Here is a 25,000-nt window from a genome sequence, read left to right as displayed (position 1 = left end):
CCAAGGAGCGCTCCGAAGTGTGCTCCAAGGTGCGGCCTGCACGAAGTCGGAGCCCGGTTTGCCCCGGGTGTGCACCTCGGGTGGGCACCTTGGTGCGCATGCCTTGCCTGGGCTGCGCACCAGGGCGGGCTCAAGATGGCACCCGCGTTCCTTTTTTTTCACTATCTTTCAAAACGGAAATTTTAAAATCTCATTTTTTTTTGCCTTTTTCTGGAAATTAGTGAAGGCAGCGCATCAAAGGTGCGCACCTCGCTGCCCACCACGGTGCGCAACGCCGGTGGGCACCCGGGAGTGCTTCGAAGTGTGCTCCAAGGTGCTGCGTGCACGTTGTCGGAGCCCGGTTTGCCCCGGGTGCGCACCTCGCGTGCACCTTCGTCGGGGTGGGCACCTTGGCTGGGTTTGCCCCGGCTGCGCTACGAAGCGGGGTTATTGGAGCGCCGCCTCTTTTTTTGTCGGAGCGTTTGGTGGGGTTTCTCGCATTGGCTCTTCCCAGGCCCGGTTGTTGGGTGCGCTCCCACCCTGGCGCGCGCGAAGTTGGAAGTTGGGTTAATTGCCCGGGCGCGCACCTTCGCCAGGGTGGGCACCTTGGTGCGCACACCTTGGCTGGGCTGCGCACCAGGGCGGGCTCAAGATGGCACCAGCATTCCCTTTTTCTCACTATCTTTCAAAACGGAAATTTTAAAATCTCATTTTTTTTTGCCTTTTTCTGGAAATTAGTGAAGGCAGCGCATCAAAGGTGCGCACCTCGCTGCCCACCACGGTGCGCAACGCCGGTGGGCACCCGGGAGTGCTTCGAAGTGTGCTCCAAGGTGCTGCGTGCACGTTGTCGGAGCCCGGTTTGCCCCGGGTGCGCACCTCGCGTGCACCTTCGTCGGGGTGGGCACCTTGGCTGGGTTTGCCCCGGCTGCGCTCCGAAGCGGGGTTATTGGAGCGCCGCCTCTTTTTTTGTCGGAGCGTTTGGTGGGGTTTCTCGCATTGGCTCTTCCGAGGCCCGGTTGCCACCCTGGCGCGCACGAAGTCGGAAGTAGGGTTAATTGCCCGGGTGCGCACCTTTGCCAGGGTGGGCACCTTACCTGGGCTGCGCACCAGGGCGGGCTCAAGATGGCACGCGCGTTCCGTTTTTTTCACTATCTTTCAAAACGGAAATTTTAAAATCTCCTTTTTTTTTTGCCTTTTCTGGAAATTAGTGAAGGCAGCGCATCAAAGGTGCGCACCTCGCTGCCCACCTTGGTGTGCTCTGAGGTGCGCACCCGGGAGCGCTACGAAGTGTGCTCCAAGGTGCGGCGTGCACGTTGTCGGAGCCCGGTTTGCCCCGGGTGCGCACCTCGCCTGCACCTTGGCCGGGGTGGGCACCTTGGCTGGGTTTGCCCAGGGTGCGCTCCGAAGCGGGGTTACTGGAGCGCCCCCTCTTTTTTTGTCAGAGCGTTTGGTGGGGTTTCTCGCATTGGCTCTTCCCAGGCCCGGTTGTTGGGTGCGCTCCCACCCTGGCGCGCGCGAAGTTGGAAGTTGGGTTAATTGCCCGGGCGCGCACCTTCGCCAGGGTGGGCACCTTGGTGCGCACACCTTGGCTGGGCTGCGCACCAGGGCGGGCTCAAGATGGCACCAGCATTCCCTTTTTCTCACTATCTTTCAAAACGGAAATTTTAAAATCTCGTTTTTTTTTTGCCTTTTATGGAAATTAGTGAAGGCATCGCATCAAAGGTGCGCACCTCGCTGCCCACCTTGGTGTGCTCCGAGGTGCCCACCACGGTGCGCAACGCCGGTGCGAACCCGGGAGCGCCCCGATGTGTGCTCCAAGGTGCGGCGTGCACGAAGTCGGACCCCGGTTTGCCCCGGGTGCGCACCTCGCGTGCACCTTGGTGCGCACACCTTGGCTGGGTTGCGCGGCCTGGTGGGCACCATGGTGCGCACCAAGGAGCGCTCCGAAGTGTGCTCCAAGGTGCGGCGTGCACGAAGTCGGAGCCCGGTTTGCCCCGGGTACGCACCTCGCGTGCACCTTCGCCGGGGTGGGCACCTCGGCTGGGTTGCGCGCCCTGGTGCGCACCAAGGAGCGCTCCGAAGTGTGCTCCAAGGTGCGGCGTGCACGAAGTCGGAGCCCGGTTTGCCCCGGGTGCGCACCTTCGCCGCGGTGCGCACCATGGCGTGCACGAAGTCGGAGCCCGGTTTGCCCCGGGTGCGCACCTCGCGTGCACCTTCGGCGGGGTTGCGCGCCCTGGTGGGCACCATGGTGCGCACCAAGGAGCGCTCCGAAGTGTGCTCCAAGGTGCGGCGTGCACGAAGTCGGAGCCCGGTTTGCCCCGGGTGCGCACCTCGCGTGCACCTTCGGCGGGGTTGCGCGCCCTGGTGGGCACCATGGTGCGCACCAAGGAGCGCTCCGAAGTGTGCTCCAAGGTGCGGCGTGCACGAAGTCGGAGCCCGGTTTGCCCCGGGTGCGCACCTCGCGTGCACCTTCGCCGCGGTGGGCACCATGGCGTGCACGAAGTCGGAGCCCGGTTTGCCCCGGGTGCGCACCTCGCGTGCACCTTCGCCGGGGTGGGCACCTCGGCTGGGTTGCGCGCCCTGGTGCGCACCAAGGAGCGCTCCGAAGTGTGCTCCAAGGTGCGGCGTGCACGAAGTCGGAGCCCGGTTTGCCCCGGGTGCGCACCTCGCGTGCACCTTCGCCAGGGTGGGCACCTCGGTGCGCACACCTTCTCAATGTTTTCTTGCCTTTTCTGGAAATTGGTGAAGGCAGCGCATCAAAGGTGCGCACCTCGGTGTGCTCCGAGGTGCGAACCCGAGAGCGCTCCGAGGTGCCCACGAAGTCGAAAGTCGGGTTAATTGCATTGTTTTCCCCGGGTGCGCTCCGAGGTGCGCAACATCGGCGCGCACCAAGGAGGGCTCCGAAGTGTGCTCCAAGGTGCGCACGATGGCGTGCACCTCTGGTGCGCACGATTCGGAGCTCGGTTTGACCGGGGTGCGCACACCTTGGCTGGGTTGCGCACCTTTTGTGCGCTCCAAGGTGCGCACGAAGTCGGAGCTCGGTTTGCCCCGGGTGCGCACCTTCGCCAGGGTGCGCACCTTGATGCGCACGCCTTGGCTGGGCTGCGCACCTTGGTGGGCGCCATGGTGCGCACCTTTCGTGCGCTCCAAGGTGCGCACGAAGTCGGAGCTCGGTTTGCCCCGGGTGCGCACCTTGGTGGGCGCCATGGTGCACTCCGAGGTGCCCAAGATTGGTGCGCACCAAGGAGCGCTCCGAAGTGCGCTCCAAGGTGCGCGCGAAGTCGAAAGTTGGGTTAATTGTCCGGTTTGCCTCGGGTGCGCACCTTGCGTGCACCTTCGCCAGGGTGGGCGCCTTGGTGCGCACACCTTGGCTGGGCTGCGCACACCTTGGCACCCGCGTTTCCTTCATTTTAAATTTTTTTTTTTTACAATCTCTCAAGTGGGAAATTCTATAATCTCAACTTTTTTTGCCTTTTCAGGAAACTTTTGAATGGAGCGCATCATTGGTGCGCTCCGAAGTGTGCTCCAAAGCTCTCTCCAGCTGCGTGCACCTGCCCCGGCCGCGCACCCGGCCCCGCCCAGCTTCGCTCACCTGTCCCGGGCGTCTGGTGCGGAACCTTAGAGTAAGAAACATCACCGTGCACCTTGGCCAACGTGCGCGACTCGACCGAGCGCGCACTGGCCGAGGTGCACACCGATTTCACCTGGGTGCGCGCGCAGCACCTCGGGCGCACCGGGGTGCGCGCACAACGCCCGGGTTGCACCGTGGCCTGTGTGCTCGGGGCGCCTCGGGTGCGCGCTCGGTGTCGCCCCCGCGCGCGCGGTAGTGCGGGCAGCGCACCCCGGCCCGGCCCGGCCCCGACGAGAACGCAAACGGGCAAAAGGTTTATTCAAATAGCATTGCGATGCCCGGCGAAAAACTAAAAAAGGGTGCAACACCGGGACTTCCCGGGAGGTCACCCATCCCAGTACTACTCCGGCCCAAGCGCGCTTAACTGCGGAGTTCTGATGGGATCCGGTGCACTAACGCTGGTATGATCGCACCCGTTATGAGCTTGTCGCAGTGTGTACTTAGCAAACCGCGACCCACGTGCGAATCCACCCCGGCCACCCACCCCCGTCGAGGTGCACACCCTCCCTCGCGAAGTGCGCCCCGTTCGCCAAGTGTGAGCCCTGCCCGGGTGCGCGCACCTTGCTAGGGCGTCGGGTGTGCACCCGGCCCGGCCTACGTGCGTGCACCTGTAGGGGGCGTCGTGTGCGTGCAGTGTCCCGTCTGCAACGCGGTGCCCACACACCACCTCGGGCGCAACGACCTGCGCTCACATGTGGGCCGAGTGCACCTTGGTGCATGTTCGGGGCGCCTCGGGTGCACGCTCGATCTTGCCCCGGTGCACCAAGGCGCTCGGTTTGCCCCGGGTGCGCACTTGGTGCAAGGTGGGCACCCAAAATAGGGATCAAGCACCAAAACACAAGTTTCGGGATGCAAAATGGGACCCAAGGACCACAAATGCGTTCCAAGACCCATGATGGGTCCACGAGAACAAAAATGTGTTCCGAGACTTAATAAACAAATATTGGGTTTTAGGAGAAGAAACATGCTCTGATGCCCAAAACGAGAATCGACCCCGAAAAGGCCACAGGCCAAAAGTGGGATGCGAGACAAAAAAAAATGGGACCCGAGGACCAAAATTGGGTTCCCAGGTCGAAGACAGGGCAACCGGACAAGAAACGACCTCTAAGGCTCGAAATGAGTCCCGACGACTAAAACTTGACAAGAAGCACCCATCAGGCACCCAACTCGACACCCATGGGATGCCGACCCACCCGGGCTTCCACCTAGCACACCTTGGCACCCACCCACCCTCGCACCCAACCTCGCACCCAACTTAGCACCTTTGAACCCACATTGGCACTCACCCTGACCCTGGCACCTTGGAACCCACATTGGCACTCACCTTGACCCTGGCACCCACCTTTGCACTCACCTTGGGACCCACCCTGGCTCCCACCTCGGCACCCACCCAGACACCCACCTTGGTTCCTTGGCACCCACCTTGGATCCTTGGCACCCACCCCGACACCCACCTTGGCACGCAACTTGGCTACTTGCCACCCACCTTGGCTCCTTGACGCCCACCCCGACAACCACCCCGTGACCTACCCTGGCTAGGGTTGGTGCACACCCACCCTGGTGCCCACCTTGGCACCCACCCTATGACCCACCTTGGCACGCACCTTAGTACCCACCCCGTTACCCACCCTAGGACCCACCCCGTGACCCACCTTGGCCAGGGTGGGTGCCTTGGTGCGCACAACTTGCCTGGGCTGCACACCAGGGCGGGCTCAAGATGGCACCCGCGTTCCGTTTTTTTCACTATCTTTCAAAACGGAAATTTTAAAATCTCATTTTTTTCTTTTTTTTGCCTTTTCTGGAAATTAGTGAAGGCAGCGCATCAAAGGTGCGCAATGCTGGTGCGAACCCGGGAGCGCTCCGATGTGTGCTCCAAGGTGCGGCGTGCACGAAGTCCGAGCCCGGTTTGCCCCGGGTGCGCACCTCGCGTGCACCTTCGCCGGGGTGAGCACCTTGGCTGGGTTGCGCGCCCTGGTGCGTACCAAGGAGCGCTCTGAAGTGTGCTCCAAGGTGCGGCGTGCACGAAGTCGGAGCCCGGTTTGCCCCGGGTGTGCACCTCGGGTGCGCACCTCGCGTGCACCTTCGCTGCGGTGGGCACCTTGGCTGGGTTGCGCGCCTTGGTGGGCACCATGCAGTGCACGAAGTCGGAGCCCGGTTTGCCCCGGGCGCGCACCTCCGCCAGGGTGGGCACCTTGGTGCGCACAACTTGCCTGGGCTGCGCATCAGGAAGGGCTCAAGATGGCACCCGCGTTCCGTTTTTTTCACTATCTTTCAGAACGGAAATTTTAAAATATCGTTTTTTTTTGCCTTTTCTGGAAATTAGTGAAGGCAGCGCATCAAAGGTGCGCAACGCTGGTGCGAACCTGGGAGCGCTCCGATGTGTGCTCCAAGGTGCGGCGTGCACGAAGTCGGAGCCCGGTTTGCCTCGGGTGCGCCCTGGTGGGCACCATGGTGCGCACCAAGGAGCGCTCCGAAGTGTGCTCCAAGGTGCGGCCTGCACGAAGTCGGAGCCCGGTTTGCCCCGGGTGTGCACCTCGGGTGGGCACCTTGGTGCGCATGCCTTGCCTGGGCTGCGCACCAGGGCGGGCTCAAGATGGCACCCGCGTTCCTTTTTTTTCACTATCTTTCAAAACGGAAATTTTAAAATCTCATTTTTTTTTGCCTTTTTCTGGAAATTAGTGAAGGCAGCGCATCAAAGGTGCGCACCTCGCTGCCCACCACGGTGCGCAACGCCGGTGGGCACCCGGGAGTGCTTCGAAGTGTGCTCCAAGGTGCTGCGTGCACGTTGTCGGAGCCCGGTTTGCCCCGGGTGCGCACCTCGCGTGCACCTTCGTCGGGGTGGGCACCTTGGCTTGGTTTGCCCCGGCTGCGCTCCGAAGCGGGGTTATTGGAGCGCCGCCTCTTTTTTTGTCGGAGCGTTTGGTGGGGTTTCTCGCATTGGCTCTTCCGAGGCCCGGTTGCCACCCTGGCGCGCACGAAGTCGGAAGTAGGGTTAATTGCCCGGGTGCGCACCTTTGCCAGGGTGGCACCTTACCTGGGCTGCGCACCAGGGCGGGCTCAAGATGGCACGCGCGTTCCGTTTTTTTCACTATCTTTCAAAACGGAAATTTTAAAATCTCCTTTTTTTTTTGCCTTTTCTGGAAATTAGTGAAGGCAGCGCATCAAAGGTGCGCACCTCGCTGCCCACCTTGGTGTGCTCTGAGGTGCGCACCCGGGAGCGCTACGAAGTGTGCTCCAAGGTGCGGCGTGCACGTTGTCGGAGCCCGGTTTGCCCCGGGTGCGCACCTCGCCTGCACCTTGGCCGGGGTGGGCACCTTGGCTGGGTTTGCCCAGGGTGCGCTCCGAAGCGGGGTTACTGGAGCGCCCCCTCTTTTTTTGTCAGAGAGTTTGGTGGGGTTTCTCGCATTGGCTCTTCCCAGGCCCGGTTGTTGGGTGCGCTCCCACCCTGGCGCGCGCGAAGTTGGAAGTTGGGTTAATTGCCCGGGCGCGCACCTTCGCCAGGGTGGGCACCTTGGTGCGCAAACCTTGGCTGGGCTGCGCACCAGGGCGGGCTCAAGATGGCACCAGCATTCCCTTTTTCTCACTATCTTTCAAAACGGAAATTTTAAAATCTCGTTTTTTTTTTGCCTTTTATGGAAATTAGTGAAGGCATCGCATCAAAGGTGCGCACCTCGCTGCCCACCTTGGTGTGCTCCGAGGTGCCCACCACGGTGCGCAACGCCGGTGCGAACCCGGGAGCGCCCCGATGTGTGCTCCAAGGTGCGGCGTGCACGAAGTCGGACCCCGGTTTGCCCCGGGTGCGCACCTCGCGTGCACCTTGGTGCGCACACCTTGGCTGGGTTGCGCGGCCTGGTGGGCACCATGGTGCGCACCAAGGAGCGCTCCGAAGTGTGCTCCAAGGTGCGGCGTGCACGAAGTCGGAGCCCGGTTTGCCCCGGGTGCGCACCTTCGCCGCGGTGGGCACCATGGCGTGCACGAAGTCGGAGCCCGGTTTGCCCCGGGTGCGCACCTCGCGTGCACCTTCGCCGGGGTGGGCACCTCGGCTGGGTTGCGCGCCCTGGTGCGCACCAAGGAGCGCTCTGAAGTGTGCTCCAAGGTGCGGCGTGCACGAAGTCGGAGCCCGGTTTGCCCCGGGTGTGCACCTCGGGTGCGCACCTCGCGTGCACCTTCGCTGCGGTGGGCACCTTGGCTGGGTTGCGCGCCTTGGTGGGCACCATGCAGTGCACGAAGTCGGAGCCCGGATTGCCCCGGGCGCGCACCTCCGCCAGGGTGGGCACCTTGGTGCGCACAACTTGCCTGGGCTGCGCACCAGGAAGGGCTCAAGATGGCACCCGCGTTCCGTTTTTTTCACTATCTTTCAGAACGGAAATTTTAAAATCTCGTTTTTTTTTGCCTTTTCTGGAAATTAGTGAAGGCAGCGCATCAAAGGTGCGCAACGCTGGTGCGAACCTGGGAGCGCTCCGATGTGTGCTCCAAGGTGCGGCGTGCACGAAGTCGGACCCCGGTTTGCCCCGGGTGCGCACCTCGCGTGCACCTTGGTGCGCACACCTTGGCTGGGTTGCGCGCCCTGGTGGGCACCATGGTGCGCACCAAGGAGCGCTCCGAAGTGTGCTCCAAGGTGCGGCGTGCACGAAGTCGGAGCCCGGTTTGCCCCGGGTGCGCACCTCGCGTGCACCTTCGCCGCGGTGGGCACCATGGCGTGCACGAAGTCGGAGCCCGGTTTGCCCCGGGTGCGCACCTCGCGTGCACCTTCGCCGGGGTGGGCACCTTGGTGTGCAGACCTTGGCTGGGTTGCGCGCCCTGGTGGGCACCATGGTGCGCACCAAGGAGCGCTCCGAAGTGTGCTCCAAGGTGCGGCCTGCACGAAGTCGGAGCCCGGTTTGCCCCGGGTGTGCACCTCGGGTGGGCACCTTGGTGCGCATGCCTTGCCTGGGCTGCGCACCAGGGCGGGCTCAAGATGGCACCCGCGTTCCTTTTTTTTCACTATCTTTCAAAACGGAAATTTTAAAATCTCATTTTTTTTTGCCTTTTTCTGGAAATTAGTGAAGGCAGCGCATCAAAGGTGCGCACCTCGCTGCCCACCACGGTGCGCAACGCCGGTGGGCACCCGGGAGTGCTTCGAAGTGTGCTCCAAGGTGCTGCGTGCACGTTGTCGGAGCCCGGTTTGCCCCGGGTGCGCACCTCGCGTGCACCTTCGTCGGGGTGGGCACCTTGGCTGGGTTTGCCCCGGCTGCGCTCCGAAGCGGGGTTATTGGAGCGCCGCCTCTTTTTTTGTCGGAGCGTTTGGTGGGGTTTCTCGCATTGGCTCTTCCGAGGCCCGGTTGCCACCCTGGCGCGCACGAAGTCGGAAGTAGGGTTAATTGCCCGGGTGCGCACCTTTGCCAGGGTGGGCACCTTACCTGGGCTGCGCACCAGGGCGGGCTCAAGATGGCACGCGCGTTCCGTTTTTTTCACTATCTTTCAAAACGGAAATTTTAAAATCTCCTTTTTTTTTTGCCTTTTCTGGAAATTAGTGAAGGCAGCGCATCAAAGGTGCGCACCTCGCTGCCCACCTTGGTGTGCTCTGAGGTGCGCACCCGGGAGCGCTACGAAGTGTGCTCCAAGGTGCGGCGTGCACGTTGTCGGAGCCCGGTTTGCCCCGGGTGCGCACCTCGCCTGCACCTTGGCCGGGGTGGGCACCTTGGCTGGGTTTGCCCAGGGTGCGCTCCGAAGCGGGGTTACTGGAGCGCCCCCTCTTTTTTTGTCAGAGCGTTTGGTGGGGTTTCTCGCATTGGCTCTTCCCAGGCCCGGTTGTTGGGTGCGCTCCCACCCTGGCGCGCGCGAAGTTGGAAGTTGGATTAATTGCCCGGGCGCGCACCTTCGCCAGGGTGGGCACCTTGGTGCGCACACCTTGGCTGGGCTGCGCACCAGGGCGGGCTCAAGATGGCACCAGCATTCCCTTTTTCTCACTATCTTTCAAAACGGAAATTTTAAAATCTCGTTTTTTTTTTGCCTTTTATGGAAATTAGTGAAGGCATCGCATCAAAGGTGCGCACCTCGCTGCCCACCTTGGTGTGCTCCGAGGTGCCCACCACGGTGCGCAACGCCGGTGCGAACCCGGGAGCGCCCCGATGTGTGCTCCAAGGTGCGGCGTGCACGAAGTCGGACCCCGGTTTGCCCCGGGTGCGCACCTCGCGTGCACCTTGGTGCGCACACCTTGGCTGGGTTGCGCGGCCTGGTGGGCACCATGGTGCGCACCAAGGAGCGCTCCGAAGTGTGCTCCAAGGTGCGGCGTGCACGAAGTCGGAGCCCGGTTTGCCCCGGGTACGCACCTCGCGTGCACCTTCGCCGGGGTGGGCACCTCGGCTGGGTTGCGCGCCCTGGTGCGCACCAAGGAGCGCTCCGAAGTGTGCTCCAAGGTGCGGCGTGCACGAAGTCGGAGCCCGGTTTGCCCCGGGTGCGCACCTTCGCCGCGGTGCGCACCATGGCGTGCACGAAGTCGGAGCCCGGTTTGCCCCGGGTGCGCACCTCGCGTGCACCTTCGGCGGGGTTGCGCGCCCTGGTGGGCACCATGGTGCGCACCAAGGAGCGCTCCGAAGTGTGCTCCAAGGTGCGGCGTGCACGAAGTCGGAGCCCGGTTTGCCCCGGGTGCGCACCTCGCGTGCACCTTCGGCGGGGTTGCGCGCCCTGGTGGGCACCATGGTGCGCACCAAGGAGCGCTCCGAAGTGTGCTCCAAGGTGCGGCGTGCACGAAGTCGGAGCCCGGTTTGCCCCGGGTGCGCACCTCGCGTGCACCTTCGCCGCGGTGGGCACCATGGCGTGCACGAAGTCGGAGCCCGGTTTGCCCCGGGTGCGCACCTCGCGTGCACCTTCGCCGGGGTGGGCACCTCGGCTGGGTTGCGCGCCCTGGTGCGCACCAAGGAGCGCTCCGAAGTGTGCTCCAAGGTGCGGCGTGCACGAAGTCGGAGCCCGGTTTGCCCCGGGTGCGCACCTCGCGTGCACCTTCGCCAGGGTGGGCACCTCGGTGCGCACACCTTCTCAATGTTTTCTTGCCTTTTCTGGAAATTGGTGAAGGCAGCGCATCAAAGGTGCGCACCTCGGTGTGCTCCGAGGTGCGAACCCGAGAGCGCTCCGAGGTGCCCACGAAGTCGAAAGTCGGGTTAATTGCATTGTTTTCCCCGGGTGCGCTCCGAGGTGCGCAACATCGGCGCGCACCAAGGAGGGCTCCGAAGTGTGCTCCAAGGTGCGCACGATGGCGTGCACCTCTGGTGCGCACGATTCGGAGCTCGGTTTGACCGGGGTGCGCACACCTTGGCTGGGTTGCGCACCTTTTGTGCGCTCCAAGGTGCGCACGAAGTCGGAGCTCGGTTTGCCCCGGGTGCGCACCTTCGCCAGGGTGCGCACCTTGATGCGCACGCCTTGGCTGGGCTGCGCACCTTGGTGGGCGCCATGGTGCGCACCTTTCGTGCGCTCCAAGGTGCGCACGAAGTCGGAGCTCGGTTTGCCCCGGGTGCGCACCTTGGTGGGCGCCATGGTGCACTCCGAGGTGCCCAAGATTGGTGCGCACCAAGGAGCGCTCCGAAGTGCGCTCCAAGGTGCGCGCGAAGTCGAAAGTTGGGTTAATTGTCCGGTTTGCCTCGGGTGCGCACCTTGCGTGCACCTTCGCCAGGGTGGGCGCCTTGGTGCGCACACCTTGGCTGGGCTGCGCACACCTTGGCACCCGCGTTTCCTTCATTTTAAATTTTTTTTTTTTACAATCTCTCAAGTGGGAAATTCTATAATCTCAACTTTTTTTGCCTTTTCAGGAAACTTTTGAATGGAGCGCATCATTGGTGCGCTCCGAAGTGTGCTCCAAAGCTCTCTCCAGCTGCGTGCACCTGCCCCGGCCGCGCACCCGGCCCCGCCCAGCTTCGCTCACCTGTCCCGGGCGTCTGGTGCGGAACCTTAGAGTAAGAAACATCACCGTGCACCTTGGCCAACGTGCGCGACTCGACCGAGCGCGCACTGGCCGAGGTGCACACCGATTTCACCTGGGTGCGCGCGCAGCACCTCGGGCGCACCGGGGTGCGCGCACAACGCCCGGGTTGCACCGTGGCCTGTGTGCTCGGGGTGCCTCGGGTGCGCGCTCGGTGTCGCCCCCGCGCGCGCGGTAGTGCGGGCAGCGCACCCCGGCCCGGCCCGGCCCCGACGAGAACGCAAACGGGCAAAAGGTTTATTCAAATAGCATTGCGACGCCCGGCGAAAAACTAAAAAAGGGTGCAACACCGGGACTTCCCGGGAGGTCACCCATCCCAGTACTACTCCGGCCCAAGCGCGCTTAACTGCGGAGTTCTGATGGGATCCGGTGCACTAATGCTGGTATGATCGCACCCGTTATGAGCTTGTCGCAGTGTGTACTTAGCAAACCGCGACCCACGTGCGAATCCACCCCGGCCACCCACCCCCGTCGAGGTGCACACCCTCCCTCGCGAAGTGCGCCCCGTTCGCCAAGTGTGAGCCCTGCCCGGGTGCGCGCACCTTGCTAGGGCGTCGGGTGTGCACCCGGCCCGGCCTACGTGCGTGCACCTGGAGGGGGCGTCGTGTGCGTGCAGTGTCCCGTCTGCAACGCGGTGCCCACACACCACCTCGGGCGCAACGACCTGCGCTCACATGTGGGCCGAGTGCACCTTGGTGCATGTTCGGGGCGCCTCGGGTGCACGCTCGATCTTGCCCCGGTGCACCAAGGCGCTCGGTTTGCCCCGGGTGCGCACTTGGTGCAAGGTGGGCACCCAAAATAGGGATCAAGCACCAAAACACAAGTTTCGGGATGCAAAATGGGACCCAAGGACCACAAATGCGTTCCAAGACCCATGATGGGTCCACGAGAACAAAAATGTGTTCCGAGACTTAATAAACAAATATTGGGTTTTAGGAGAAGAAACATGCTCTGATGCCCAAAACGAGAATCGACCCCGAAAAGGCCACAGGCCAAAAGTGGGATGCGAGACAAAAAAAAATGGGACCCGAGGACCAAAATTGGGTTCCCAGGTCGAAGACAGGGCAACCGGACAAGAAACGACCTCTAAGGCTCGAAATGAGTCCCGACGACTAAAACTTGACAAGAAGCACCCATCAGGCACCCAACTCGACACCCATGGGATGCCGACCCACCCGGGCTTCCACCTAGCACACCTTGGCACCCACCCACCCTCGCACCCAACCTCGCACCCAACTTAGCACCTTTGAACCCACATTGGCACTCACCCTGACCCTGGCACCTTGGAACCCACATTGGCACTCACCTTGACCCTGGCACCCACCTTTGCACTCACCTTGGGACCCACCCTGGCTCCCACCTCGGCACCCACCCAGACACCCACCTTGGTTCCTTGGCACCCACCTTGGATCCTTGGCACCCACCCCGACACCCACCTTGGCACGCAACTTGGCTACTTGCCACCCACCTTGGCTCCTTGACGCCCACCCCGACAACCACCCCGTGACCTACCCTGGCTAGGGTTGGTGCACACCCACCCTGGTGCCCACCTTGGCACCCACCCTATGACCCACCTTGGCACGCACCTTAGTACCCACCCCGTTACCCACCCTAGGACCCACCCCGTGACCCACCTTGGCCAGGGTGGGTGCACCCACCCTGGTGCCCACCTTGGCACCCACCCATCCTAGCACCCAGCCTGTGACCGGGCTTGGAACCCAACCTTGCACCCGCACCCGTCTTGGCCAGTGTGGGTGCGCACCCATCCTGGCACCCACGTTGTGACACACCCTTTAACCCACGCACCCTAGCACCCACGTTGGCACCCACCTTGGAACCCAACCTAGCAACTTGGCACCCACCCCGTGACCCACCTTGGCATCCACCATAGCAGTCGCCGACTTGGCACCCACCTCGGCACCCACCTTGACACTTGTGGACCCACCTTGCCACTCACCCTAGCATCGACCCATCCTAGCACCCACCCTGGCACCTTTGCACCCTAGCACTCACCCATCCTAGCACCTAACCTGTGACCCACCTTGACACTCACCCTCGCACCCACCTTGGAACCCAACCTAGCACCCACCCACCCTGACACCAACCCTAGCACCTACCCACCCTTGCACCCACCCTGTGACCCATCTTGGCACCCACCCATCCTACCACTCAACCTATCACCCACCTTCTCACCCACCTTGGCATCCACCTTAGCACCCACCCACACTGGCACCTTGGCACCCACCTCGGGCAAGGTGGGTGCACACCCACCCTGGCACCCAATTTAGAACCCACCGAGCATGTTACCCACCTTGGCACCCACATTGCAGCCCACCCTAGTACCCACCCTATGACCCACATTGGCATCCACACCCTAGCACCCAGGCACCTCGACACCCGCCTTGACACCCACCCTAGCACTGAACCTGTGACCCACCTTGGAACTCACCCTAGAACCCACCCACCCTGTGAACCACCTTGGCATCCACCTTAGCACCCACCCACCTTGGCACCCACTCTAGCACTCACCCATCCTAACACCCAACTTGTTACCCACCTTGGCACCCGCCCTCGCGTCCACCTTGAAACCCACCCTAGCACCCACCCACGCAGGAGCCCACCTTGGCACCCAACCTAACACCCACGCATCCTGGCACCCAACTTGTGACCCACCTTGGAACCCACCCTAGTACCCACCTTTGAACCCACTATATCACCAACCCACCTTGGCACCCACCCTATGACCCTCTTTGGAATCCACCCTAGCACGCACCCACCCTGGCACCCACCATGGAGCGCACCCTAGCACCCACCCACCTCGGCACGCACCTCAACACCCACCTTGGTGTGCGCACTGCGCCAACCTCTCAAAGACCCTATGTGGTGCGCTCCAAAGTGTACACCTTTGGTGCGCTCCAAGGTGCGCACCTTTGGTGCACACCGAGGTGCACACCAAAGTGTGCACCGAGGTGAGCACCAAAGTGCACTCCAGGGTGCACACCAAGGCGTGCACCTTTGGTGCGGTCAATGCAAACGAATTCGGAAGTTGGGGTCGATGTCCTAATCGCTGCTGCAGACTACACGTATGAGAATCGGACAAATAGCTTTATATAGGGGAGGTGTTGCGTTTGATGGGTCGACTCCCCTGGTTGTGTGCACTGCACCAACTTCAAAGACCCTGTCTTGTTTAAGAAGTCAAAAGTTGGGGTGGATGTCCTAATCATTGCTGCAGTCTACGCATGTATGAGAATCAGACAAATAGCTTATATAGGGGAGGTGTTGCATTCGGTGGGTTGACTCCCCTGGTTGTGCGCACTGCGCCAACCTCAAAGACCCCGCATAGCAGAAGAAGTCGGAAGTCGGATTTTGGTGAGCACCAAGGCGTGCACCTTTGGTGCGGTCAACGCAGACGAATTCAGAAGTTGGGGTGGATGTCCTAATCGTTGTTGCAGGCTACACATGTATGAGAATCAGACAAATAGCTTATATAGGGGAGGTGTTGGGTTTGATGGGTCAACTCCCTTGGTTGTGCGCATTACGCCAACCTCAAAGACCTTGTTTTCGTTAAGAAGTCAAAAGTTGGGGTCAATGTCCTAATGGCTCCTGCAGGCTACACATGTATGAGAATCGGACAAATAGCTTATATAGGGGAGGTGTTGGGTTTGATGGGTCGACTCCCCTGGTTGTGCGCATTACGTCAACCTCAAAGACCTTGTTTTCGTTAAGAAGTCAAAAGTTGGGGTCGATGTCCTAATTGCTCCTGTAGACTACACATGTATGAGAATCAGACAAATAGCTTATATAGGGGAGGTGTTGGGTTTGATGGGTTGACTCCCCTAGTTGTTCGCATTACACCAACCTCAAAGACCTTGTTTTCGTTTAGAAGCCGAAAGTTGGGGTCGATGTCCTAATTGCTCCTGCAGGCTACGCATGTATGAGAATCAGACAAATAGCTTATATAGGGGAGGTGTTGGGTTTGATGGGTCGACTCCCCTGGTTGTGCGCATTGCGCCAACCTCAAAGACCCTGCATTGCGGATGAAGTCGAAAGTCAGAGTTTGGTGTGCTACAAGGTGTGGTCGAAGGTGCTCACCTAGGTGTGCACCTTTGGAGCACAGGAAAAGTGCCCTCCAAAAGTGCGCACCTTTGGAGTGCACAAAAGTGCCCTCCAAAAGTGCGCACCTTTGGAGCGCAGAAAAGTGCCCTCCAAAAAGTGCCCTCCAAAAGTGCGCACCTTTGGAGCGCAGAAAAGTGCCCTCCAAAAAGTGCCCTCCAAAAGTGCGCACCTTTGGAGCGCAGAAAAGTGCCCTCCAAAAAGTGCCCTCCAAAAGTGCGCACCTTTGGAGCGCAGAAAAGTGCCCTCCAAAAAGTGCCCTCCAAAAGTGCGCACCTTTGGAGCGCAGAAAAGTGCCCTCCAAAAAGTGCCCTCCAAAAGTGCGCACCTTTGGAGCGCAGAAAAGTGCCCTCCAAAAAGTGCCCTCCAAAAGTGCGCACCTTTGGAGCGCAGAAAAGTGCCCTCCAAAAAGTGCCCTCCAAAAGTGCGCACCTTTGGAGCGCAGAAAAGTGCCCTCCAAAAAGTGCCCTCCAAAAGTGCGCACCTTTGGAGCGCAGAAAAGTGCCCTCCAAAAAGTGCCCTCCAAAAGTGCGCACCTTTGGAGCGCAGAAAAGTGCCCTCCAAAAGTGCGCACCTTTGGAGCGCACAAAAGTGCCCTCCAAAAGTGCGCACTTTTGGTGCGCACCAAGGCGCTGGTTCGGTCGTTGCAGGCGAGTTCGGAAGTTGGGGTCGATGTCCTGAGCGGAGGTGCAAACTACACAGGTGTCGGAATCGGACAAATAGCTTATATAGGGGAGGTGTATGCTTCGATGGGTCGACTCCCCAGGTTGAGCGCACCGCGCCAACCTCAAAGACCCTACGGTATGGATGAAGTCGGAAGTTGGGTCCGATGACCGATTCGATTAGTAGGTATGCTCATGAGGTCGGAATTTGGGTCCGATGACCTGCCATGTGCAGGAAGGCGAATGTTGACACTGTGCGTTGCAAGGTGCACACCAAGGCGCTGGTGCGGTCTTTTTAGTCGAGTTCGGAAGTTGGGGTCGATGTCCTGATCGGAGGTGCAAGCTACACAGGTGTGGGAATCGGACAAATAGCTTATATAGGGGAGGTGTATGCTTCGTTGGGTCGACTCCCCGGGTTGAGCGCACCGCGCCAACCTCAAAGACCCTACGGTATGGATGAAGTCGGAAGTTGGGTCCGATGACCGATTCGATATGTAGGCATACTCGCGAGGTCGGAATTTGGGTCCGATGACCTGCCACGTGCAGGAAGGCGAATGTTGGCACTGTGCGTTGCAAGGTGCGCACCAAGGCGCTGGTTCGGTCGTTGGAGGCGAGTTCGGAAGTTGGGGTCGATGTCTTGATCGGAGGTGCAAACTACACAGGTGTGGGAATCGGACAAATAGCTTATATAGGGGAGGTGTATGCTTCGTTGGGTCGACTCCCCGGGTTGAGCGCACCGCGCCAACCTCAAAGACCCTACGGTATGGATGAAGTCGGAAGTTGGGTCCGATGACCGATTCGATATGTAGGCATACTCGCGAGGTCGGAATTTGGGTCCGATGACCTGCCATGTGCAGGAAGGCGAATGTTGGGACTGTGCGTCGCAAGGTGCGCACCAAGGCGCTGGTGCCGTCGTTGCAGTCGAGTTCGGAAGTTGGGGTCGATGTCCTGGTCAGAGGTGCAAACTACACAGGTGTGGGAATCGGACAAATAGCTTATATAGGGGAGGTGTATGCTTCGATGGGTCGACTCCCTGGGTTGAGCGCACCGCGCCAACCTCAAAGACCCTACAGTATGGATGAAGTCGGAAGTTGGGTCCGATGACCGATTCGATACGTAGGCATATTGGCGAGGTCTGAATTTGTGTCCGATGACCTGCCATGCGCAGGAAGGCGGAATTTGGGTCCGATGACCGAGTTGATGGCGTGCCATGCGCAGAAAGGCGGAATTTGGGTCCGATGACCGAGTTGATGTTGATGGCCCGCCATGCACAGGAAGGCGGAATTTGGGTCCGATGACCGATTTGAAGGCGTGCCATACGCAAAAAGGCGGAGTTTGGGTCCGATGACCGAGTTGATATTGATGGCCCGCCATGCGCAGGAAGGCGGAATTTGGGTCCGATGACCTGACATACGCATGGAGTCCGACTCGGGGGCCGATGTTCGATTCGATGACTTGCATTGTGGGTAAAGTCGGAAGTTGTGGTCTTTGACCCGATTCGATGACCAGACTTCGGCTGCTTGAGAATCGGACAAATAACTTATATAGGGGAGGTAGTGTTCTCGAGCATCCTCCCCCCGTGCCCGTTTATGTCGATTGATGCTGGTGCTCGACTGGTTGGAGCGCTCGGATGCAAAAATCTTGCACCAGGATTTATCGATTGTGATGGACACGGCAAGTCTCCTGATTGCTATGCAGGAGCTCATCGTGAATCTCTATGCGGCCTTGGTATGGACTCGACCTGCGGAATGGTTCGGCAATGGTAGTCGCTCCAACACGTCCTTGCAATGGCCACAGAGGTGATTCGACTAGAGCTCCAGTCTAGCTTTTGGGTTGCTTGGCGGACTGGTATAGCCGCGATCGAGTTCCGGCCATGAACGTTTTAGATAGCTCTTGGGCTTTCTGGGACGGAAGTCGGAAGTTTGGGCTGTTGTCCGATTTGATGACCATTCTTCGGATGTGTGAGAATCGGACAAATAACTTATATAGGGGACTGTGTTGTCTCACGCAGCCCCCTCCGTGCCCCTCTATCTCGACCGATGTTGGTGCTTGAAAGGGTTGGGATCGCTCGGATTTATAAACGTGCACCACCATTTGTCGAGTGTGAGGGACGCGGCAGGTCTCCTAAATGCTATGCGGGCGCTCTCTGAGAATCTCTATCCGGCCTCGACACAGACTAGTCTTGCTGAATGGTTTGGCACTGGTAGTCGATCCAACACGTCGTTGTTGTGGCCGCCTAGGCGATTCGATTCGAGCCCCCGTCTAGCTTTTGGGTTGCTTGGCGGATTTTGCCCTATCCGCAAGTGAGCTCGGTCCCTAAACGTTCGAGAAACCCGATTGCTATGCGCCGACTCTCTTTCTTGCGAGCCTCCATCTAGCTTTTGGGTCTCTACGGAACGGAAGTCAGAATCTGGGACCGTTGTTTGATTCGACGAGGCAGACTACGGTTGTGCGAGAATCGGACAAATAACTTATATAGGGGAGGTGTTGACTGGAGCATTCTCCCCCGTGCCCCTCTAACTCGACCAATGCTGGCGCTCGAACGGTGGTAGCGCTCGGATTTTCATTGAGCGCCAGCATTGGTCGATTTAGAGGGGCATGCGAGATTCCCGAATGCTATGCGAGGGCTCTAACGGAAATGTCTATTGGTTTCGGTATGGATGCAATTGCGAGTGGTTCGGCAAAGGTAGTCGTTCCGATGCGTCCATGTCGTGGCCAAATCGATAATTCGATTTGAGCCCTCGTATAGCATTTGGGTCTCTCGATGTGATTCCGCATTCCAGTCCCTTTGGGCACTGCTTGAGCCGCATCCCAGGGGGTTCCCTTCCCAATAATCTGCCTCGCAACCCGATTGCTATGCGGTGAGGCTCCTCGGCCGCCTCGGAACTATCTGTGTATCAGACGCATCGCGGGATAAGGGGTTGGCAACGGTAGTCGCCCCAAGCGCGTCCGATGCTTGGACCATTCCGAGGCGGCCCTGAAGCCTCTTCCGTCTAGCCGTTGGGTCCTTCTCGCCGCATCCCTCGCCTCGCACCCCGATTGCTATGCGGTGAGGCTCCTCGGCCGCCTCGGAACTATCTGTGTATCGGACGCGTCGCGGGATAAGGGGTTGTCACTGGTAGTCGCCCCAAGCGCGTCCGATGCTTGGACCATTCCGAGGCGGCCCTGAAGCCTCTTCCGTCTAGCCGTTGGGTCCTTCTCGCCGCATCCCTCGCCTCGCACCCCGATTGCTATGCGGTGAGGCTCCTCGGCCGCCTCGGAACTATCTGTGTATCGGACGCGTCGCGGGATAAGGGGTTGTCATTGGTAGTCGCCCCAAGCGCGTCCGATGCTTGGACCATTCCGAGGCGGCCCTGAAGCCTCTTCCGTCTAGCCGTTGGGTCCTTCTCGCCGCATCCCTCGCCTCGCACCCCGATTGCTATGCGGTGAGGCTCCTCGGCCGCCTCGGAACTATCTGTGTATCGGACGCGTCGCGGGATAAGGGGTTGTCATTGGTAGTCGCCCCAAGCGCGTCCGATGCTTGGACCATTCCGAGGCGGCCCTGAAGCCTCTTCCGTCTAGCCGTTGGGTCCTTCTCGCCGCATCCCTCGCCTCGCACCCCGATTGCTATGCGGTGAGGCTCCTCGGCCGCCTCGGAACTATCTGTGTATCGGACGCGTCGCGGGATAAGGGGTTGTCACTGGTAGTCGCCACAAGCGCGTCCGATGCTTGGACCATTCCGAGGCGGCCCTGAAGCCTCTTCCGTCTAGCCGTTGGGTCCTTCTCGCCGCATCCCTCGCCTCGCACCCCGATTGCTATGCGGTGAGGCTCCTCGGCCGCCTCGGAACTATCTGTGTATCGGACGCGTCGCGGGATAAGGGGTTGTCACTGGTAGTCGCCCCAAGCGCGTTCGATGCTTGGACCATTCCGAGGCGGCCCTGAAGCCTCTTCCGTCTAGCCGTTGGGTCCTTCTCGCCGCATCCCTCGCCTCGCACCCCGATTGCTATGCGGTGAGGCTCCTCGGCCGCCTTGGAACTATCTGTGTATCGGACGCGTCGCGGGATAAGGGGTTGTCACTGGTAGTCGCCCCAAGCGCGTCCGATGCTTGGACCATTCCGAGGCGGACCCGAAGCCTCTTCCGTCTAGCCGTTGGGTCCTTCTCGCCGCATCCTTCGCCTCGCACCCCGATTGCTATGCGGTGAGGCTCCTCGGCCGCCTCGGAACTATCTGTGTATCGGACGCGTCGCGGGATAAGGGGTTGTCACTGGTAGTCGCCCCAAGCGCGTCCGATGCTTGGACCATTCCGAGGCGGACCCGAAGCCTCTTCCGTCTAGCCGTTGGGTCCTTCTCGCCGCATCCCTCGCCTCGCACCCCGATTGCTATGCGGTGAGGCTCCTCGGCCGCCTTGGAACTATCTGTGTATCGGACGCGTCGCGGGATAAGGGGTTGTCACTGGTAGTCGCCCCAAGCGCGTCCGATGCTTGGACCATTCCGAGGCGGACCCGAAGCCTCTTCCGTCTAGCCGTTGGGTCCTTCTCGCCGCATCCCTCGCCTCGCACCCCGATTGCTATGCGGTGAGGCTCCTCGGCCGCCTTGGAACTATCTGTGTATCGGACGCGTCGCGGGATAAGGGGTTGTCACTGGTAGTCGCCCCAAGCGCGTCCGATGCTTGGACCATTCCGAGGCGGACCCGAAGCCTCTTCCGTCTAGCCGTTGGGTCCTTCTCGCCGCATCCCTCGCCTCGCACCCCGATTGCTATGCGGTGAGGCTCCTCGGCCGCCTTGGAACTATCTGTGTATCGGACGCGTCGCGGGATAAGGGGTTGTCACTGGTAGTCGCCCCAAGCGCGTCCGATGCTTGGACCATTCCGAGGCGGCCCCGAAGCCTCTTCCGTCTAGCCGTTGGGTCCTTCTCGCCGCATCCCTCGCCTCGCACCCCGATTGCTATGCGGTGAGGCTCCTCGGCCGCCTTGGAACTATCTGTGTATCGGACGCGTCGCGGGATAAGGGGTTGTCACTGGTAGTCGCCCCAAGCGCGTCCGATGCTTGGACCATTCCGAGGCGGCCCCGAAGCCTCTTCCGTGTAGCCGTTGGGTCCTTCTCGCCGCATCCCTCGCCTCGCACCCCGATTGCTATGCGGTGAGGCTCCTCGGCCGCCTTGGAACTATCTGTGTATCGGACGCGTCGCGGGATAAGGGGTTGTCACTGGTAGTCGCCCCAAGCGCGTCCGATGCTTGGACCATTCCGAGGCGGACCTGAAGCCTCTTCCCTCTAGCCGTTGGGGCTTTCTCGCCGCATCCCTCGCCTCGCACCCTGATTGCTATGCTGTGAGGCTCCTCGGCCGCCTTGGAACTATCTGTGTATCGGACGCATCGCGGGATAAGGGGTTGGCAGTGGTAGTCGCCCCAAGCGCATCCGATGCTTGGACCATTCCGAGGCGGCCCTGCAGCCTCTTCCGTCTAGCCGTTGGGGCCATCTCGCCGCATCCCCCACCTCGCACCACGATTGCTATGCGGTGAGGCTCCTTGGCCGCCTCGGAACTATCTGTGTATCGGACGCATCGCGGGATAAGGGGTTGTCACTGGTAGTCGCCCCAAGCGCGTCCGATGCTTGGACTATTCCGAGGCGGCCCTGCAGCCTCTTCCGTCTAGCCGTTGGGGCCATCTCGCTGCATCCCCCACCTCCTCGGCCGCCTCGGAACTATCTGTGTATCGGACGCATCGCGGGATAAGGGGTTGGCAGTGGTAGTCGCCCCAAGCGCGTCCGATGCTTGGACTATTCCGAGGCAGCCCTGCAGCCTCTTCCGTCTAGCCTTTGGGGCCATCTCGCCGCATCCCTCGCCTCGCACCCCGATTGCTATGCGGTGAGGCTCCTCGGCCGCCTGGGAACTATCTTCGTATCGGACGCATCGCGGGATAAGGGGTTGTCACTGGTAGTCGCCCCAAGCGCGTCCGATGCTTGGACTATTCCGAGGCGGCCCTGTGGCCTCTTCCGTCTAGCCGTTGGGGCCATCTCGCCGCATCCCCCACCTCGCACCCCGATTGCTATGCGGTGAGGCTCTTCGGCCGCCTTGGAACTATCTTCGTATCGGACGCATCGCGGGATAAGGGGTTGTCACTGGTAGTGGCCCCAAGCGCGTCCGATGCTTGGACTATTCCGAGGCGGCCCTGCAGCCTCTTCCGTCTAGCCGTTGGGGCCATCTCGCCGCATCCCCCACCTCGCACCCCGATTGCTATGCGGTGAGGCTCCTCGGCCGCCTTGGAACTATCTTCGTATCGGACGCATCGCGGGATAAGGGGTTGTCACTGGTAGTCGCCCCAAGCGCGTCCGATGCTTGGACTATTCCGACGCGGCCCTGTGGCCTCTTCCGTCTAGCCGTTGGGGCCATCTCGCCGCATCCCCCACCTCGCACCCCGATTGCTATGCGGTGAGGCTCCTCGGCCGCCTTGGAACCATCTTCGTATCGGACGCATCGCGGGATAGGGGGCTGTCACTGGTAGTCGCCCCAAGCGTGTCCGATGCTTGGACCATTCCTAGGCGGCCCTGAAGCCTCTTCCGTCTAGCCGTTGGGGCCTTCCCGCCCCATCCCTCGCCTCGCACCCCCGATTGCTATGCGGTGAGGCTCCTCGGCCGCCTTGGAACCATCTGTGTATCGGACGCATCGCGGGATAAGGGGTTGGCACTGGCAGTCGCCCCAAGCGCGTCCGATGCTTGGACCATTCCGAGGTGGCCCTGAAGCCTCTTCCGTCTAGCCGTTGGGGCCTTCCCGCCCCATCCCTCGCCTCGCACCCCGATTGATATGCGGTGAGGCTCCTCGGCCGCCTTGGAACTATCTGTGTATCGGACGCATCGCGGGATAAGGGGTTGGCACTGGTAGTCGTCCCAATCGCATCCGATGCTTGGACCATTCCGAGGCGGCCCTGCAGCCTCTTCCGTTTAGCCGTCGGGGCCTTCCCGCCGCATCCCTCGCCTCGCATCCCGATTCCTATGCGGTGAGTCTTCTCGGCCGCCGCGGAACTATACCTGTTATTGCTACTGCATCCTTCGGCTGGTAACCTCCTCTGCCGCCTTGGAACGTTCTCTTTGTCGGACGCGTCGCGGGATAAGGGGTTGGCACTGGTAGTCGCCCCAAGCGCGCCCGATGCATAGACCGCTCCGAGTCGACCTTGCTTTCAGCCTCTCACATGCATAGACCTCTCTGAGTCGACCCTGCAGCCTCTCACGTTTAGCCTTTGGAATCTCGCCTCACAACATGATTGCTATCCTTGATGCATCCCTTGCCTCGAGCCCTGATTGCTTTCTTGGCTGCATCCCTCCTCTCCTCACAGCCCGGTTGTCATCACTGCTTCATCCGTCGCTTCATGCATTCTGGCTGCTGGGCCCTTCCCACCGCACACCTCGATTGCTATCTCTTCTGCATCACACACCCCGATTGCTATCTCTGCTACATCCCTCGGCTCTCACTTCTGCATCCTTCGCCTCACACCTCGATTGCTATCAATGCTGCATCCGTAACCTCACACCCCGATTGCTATGCGGGGAGGCTCCTTGGCCGCCTTGGAAATTTCTGTGTGTCGGACGCACCGCGGGATAAGGGGTTGGCACTGGTAGTCGCCCCAAGTGCGCCCGATTCTTAGACCGCTTCGAGGTGACCTCGTAGCCTCTTTCGTCCAGGCTTCCTGCCTTCAACGCCCTTTTTACACCTCGATTGCTATGCGCGGGCTCGTTGGCGTCTATCACCTCTCTGCGAAGAGTGGCACGATGATTGTTGGGGTAAATCGTAGCAGTCCGATCTCTGGCCTTGGGCCATTGTGAGGGCTGATCGATTTCCTGTGCGCATCTCGTGTTCGCCCAGTAACAGACTCGACGACTTGTAATCGGTCTTGTTCCCGATTGTTCCTGGAGGTAGTCTTCGGAACTCTTGGATTTGACCTGTCACTCGAACTGTCCTCTTCCGAGGATGCTTGTGTGTGTGTGCTTGTGCCATTTCCTTGGCGGTATTAACGAGATATTAAAGAGCGGAGTGAGCGCCTCGCCCAGCTATGTTTGGGGCTCTCACTCCCTTACCCGGTGTGCGACCGCTTTGCACGTAGGTTGCGGAGCATCGCGACTCTTTCGATGTTTGGCGGTTGTCTTCCGGTGATGCGTTGGTCCCGAAGTGCACGTTACTAGCATTTCTGCCATTGTTCTCGATCTTTGGCACGTTCCTTCGTTGCAATTGGATATATATCTCCGTTTATACGCGCAGGCTTCTCCCGCCTATTCAGCGCTGTCCCACTCTCAGCACTCTCGTGGTCTCCTTGGCTTCTCTCTCCCGTGAGCGAGCTCTCTTCTCGAGTCTTTTCCATGTCCCATGGAGGTTGCCTTGCGAAATTCGGGCACACAAACGTGACCGGATAAGAGCGGAATTGCCTATGAGGAGAAGCTCACCTTAGGGAGCAGCAATGCCGAGTGTTTCGACAGAGGGTAGAGGGGGCGTTGTTTGGGCGGTTGCACAAAAGAGTGCTACGTTTGCACTGAAGGTTGCTTCTTCGTCTCCGACGAACTCTTCGAGGCAAAAAAGCTTGTTTACGGGGTCGAGGTGGGACTGTTCGTGCGAGTTGCGCCACCAAAAGTGCGTAGGGGGCATATACCTGGGAAATGGATGTCTCTGAGTGGCCTTACTCGGTCGCGTGCACGGTGC

At 60.5% G+C, this 25,000-nt stretch overlaps 2 non-coding genes across 2 annotated transcripts; both read right to left on the bottom strand.

The window, feature by feature from the left end:
- Positions 1 to 3,906: 3,906 nt before the first annotated feature.
- On the bottom strand, positions 3,907 to 4,025 carry LOC131863615 (5S ribosomal RNA). Its single transcript, XR_009362513.1, has one exon. It is a non-coding gene; the product is annotated as a 5S ribosomal RNA (ribosomal RNA).
- A 7,817-nt stretch (positions 4,026 to 11,842) lies between these two features.
- On the bottom strand, positions 11,843 to 11,961 carry LOC131863669 (5S ribosomal RNA). The gene has a single exon (XR_009362567.1). It is a non-coding gene; the product is annotated as a 5S ribosomal RNA (ribosomal RNA).
- Between the last annotated feature and the right edge of the window lie 13,039 nt (positions 11,962 to 25,000).

The sequence above is a fragment of the Cryptomeria japonica genome, unplaced genomic scaffold, assembly GCF_030272615.1.
Source record: "Cryptomeria japonica unplaced genomic scaffold, Sugi_1.0 HiC_scaffold_67, whole genome shotgun sequence".
In the NCBI taxonomy this organism is placed as follows: domain Eukaryota; kingdom Viridiplantae; phylum Streptophyta; class Pinopsida; order Cupressales; family Cupressaceae; genus Cryptomeria; species Cryptomeria japonica.
The sequence above is the reverse complement of the archived record's forward strand: the minus strand, read 5'-3'. Positions and strand labels throughout refer to the sequence as shown.